The sequence below is a fragment of the Protobothrops mucrosquamatus genome, unplaced genomic scaffold (genome assembly GCF_001527695.2).
Source record: "Protobothrops mucrosquamatus isolate PMUCROS unplaced genomic scaffold, P.Mucros_1.0 scaffold_266, whole genome shotgun sequence".
Taxonomy (NCBI): Eukaryota; Metazoa; Chordata; class Lepidosauria; order Squamata; family Viperidae; genus Protobothrops; species Protobothrops mucrosquamatus.
This window is the reverse complement of record NW_015386342.1, coordinates 502,258-505,337: the sequence shown is the minus strand read 5'-3', so window position 1 is coordinate 505,337 and position 3,080 is coordinate 502,258.

The window sequence follows — 3,080 nt, the reverse complement described above, 5'->3', positions numbered from 1 at the left end:
GTTAGAATGCAGTACTTCAGGCTAAATTCTGCTGACTGACAGCAGTTCGGCAGTTCGATTCTCACCGGCTCAAGGTTGAGTCAGCCTTCTATCCCTCCGAGATTGGTAAAATGAAGACCCAGATTGTTGGGGGAAATATGCTGACTTTGTAAACCGCATAGAAAGGGCTCTAAAGCACTTTGAAGTGGTATATAAGTCTAAGTGCTATTGCTATTGCTGTTCTCCTTGACAAAGTTCTAGTATCTCACATTATTAACCTTATTATAACATGAATATCCATGCCATCCAAATGATCTGTCTTAAAAAACAAAAGATGTTAGCCATAATCTCAGTATATATATAGGATATTTCTTAAATATCTATTTCTTAAATGGCTTAAAGTCTAAACTGGTATAAGCACAAGACAGGAGCAGCTTAAACAGTAAGTGCAGATGTGCCCTATATAAGCCATAGAGATATAAGCATCTTTTTAATACTTTAGTAAAGAGAAAATTAAGAGCATATCATTAAAAAATCATGAGATATATTATTATATAGGTTACTGGTTATGAATATATAATGTTGCAACTTCAAACTGAAAAAATGCATTAATGGATATGATGGGGGGGGGTGAGTGTTGTTTTGATTGTTCTATGTCATATTCAACTTACTTTAAAAATAAATGTTCAGAGATGCCTCGGTTTCTTAGGAGCCAATTAGCACTTCACCCTGGTTCTTTGCAACCTATATTTCTCAGTTGTTTCCTTTTACATCAGTAATGTCTGAAACAGAAGGATAAGGAGAGAGAGAGAGAGAGAGAGAGAGAGAGAGAGAGAGAGAGAGACAGACAGACAGACAGACAGACAGACAGACAGAGAGAGACAGAGAGACAGAGAGACAGAGAGACAGAGAGAAAAGCAGGAACAGAAGGCGAGTCTCTTTTTCCTTATTTTTCTTTGTTTAAGTAAAGAGAACTAGATTAGACTGAGCCCCAGATTAGGGGCTCTTTAATATAACTATGTGCTCTGAAAAGTTATTTTTGGGATTATGGTTCTGAATCTATTTAACCCATTGTCAAATTATTTCATTGCACAATATAACTGTTTTCAGTTATATTGTATATAGGAGAAAGAGATTCAAAATATAGCTAAAATAAGTATAGGGAGCAGAACAAAAAAATACTCAATGCCATTAGACTAGGCTTACAAATAATATTTCAAGCAAGTTGCTGCAAAATGTAGGGTGTATAAACCAGCAATGTTAATGATGAGTAGCCAATGCAATTCATTTAAAAAGATTATTTAAAAGCAGAACTAAAAGGAAATGCATTGGTAACTGTACCAAAGAGTGAGTTTTATCATGGAATTTAATGCACCATATTCTGGTTTCCCCCTGTTTATCTATGCTCTTTGCACCAACTCATTTTCAAGATTAATACATGCTCTTGATGGTAAGGGCCTGTGCTCTCCCATAATTAAGTTACCCTCATAAAACAGCTAAGACTGGTAACTTGAAGGAACCCAATTGAATGAACCACTTCTCTGAATCTGCATGACAATATTGAAAATTAAACCCAGTTAATAGAAAAAAATGCTAAATCAATTGCCATAAAATTTAATGGGTTTATAGCAGCCTTAACTCAGTAGGACTGAATTATCATGTTAATTTAATTTCCATTTCTAAATGAACCAGAAGGCACAATAAAGGTCAATTAACCAACTACCTTCTCTGTCTTCTTTTTCTTTTACTGCCAGTTTTAAATCACAGAAAGCCCCAAAGCTCTTCCAAGAAACTCATTAGTTTGCTCTTGGAAGAATCAACAAAAGCTAGCTCTGAAACAAGTGCCAAGAATCATTCCAGAAATTGTACAGTATTACAAATGCTGTATCTATATAAGAGTAAGCACACATCTCCATGATACTTGCTTCAGAATTCAATTACTGTATCTCCACCTAGTAACCAGTATTGCCCTGGCTGGTAATTGTTCTAATATAGCTTGTGGAAGACTTGGAAACATGTACAGACCTACGGCTTGTCTTCTATTTTGCACCATCTTCCCATTGCTATGTTAAGCCATACCAATATTTTTGATGATTGATGATTATATGCCATCAAGTTATTGCTGCCTCTTAGAAGATAGAGATTTTTCTCCTTGCTGATCTGCCCCTAACCTGGACTTCCAAAGGTGCATTCATTGTCAGAGTTCATCCACCTTGTTGCTGGTTCTCCTCTTCTTTTTCCTTCCACCTTTTCTAGCATTAGAGCCATTTTGGAGGAACCAGTATCTTTGGCACAAGCTTTTCCATGATTCAGTAGAGGAAATGGTTTTAAGATATTGTTGAATGGGATCCCAATTTTCAGAATATTGCAGTTCAGACAGAAAAGATAATTTCTTTAACATGGACATGTCAAACTCGCAACGTCATGTGACGTCGTGCAACGTATCGGGACGATTTTGCCATTGCTGGCAATGGGGTGGGCGCTACTTCTGGACGACGCATCCGGTCCGTGGGCCGGCAGTTTGACACCCCTGCTTTAACATATACATTTTATCTATTATGCAAAATACATAAGTGGTTATATAAAATAATATAACTACATAAAATAAGAGAAACAAATAATATAGTTTTAATACAAAAGCTGATGGGGAAAATATATTTAGAATTCTTTTAAAAGTTTATAGAGCAGGCCATTTATTTTTGCCTTGGAAGTGTTGACACACCACAGAAAAGATTTTTCCTCATAAATACATCTTGCTGAAGGCCTTTTTAATCTCCCTCTCAAACAACCTTTTGTTTGAACAGTGCGTTTGAAGTTGCCTATTAACTCCTGCAAATTAAACAGGCACAGATTACTCAGTCCCTGTCTTTTTCATTACACTGAGCTGAACCTGAGTCATTATTTTTTACTGCATTATACAAATTCATTAGAACCTTTGAGAGGTTGTGTGAAAAGTCCTATCTTTTACTTTCTTTCACTCTTTCTTTTGGTGAAGAATTTACTTTTCTTTTACAGTTTAGAAAAGCCACCTGTCCATGTCCATTTATCAGTTCTAGCTTTTGAACACATGAATATGAAATCATTATTGTGATCTACAGTAC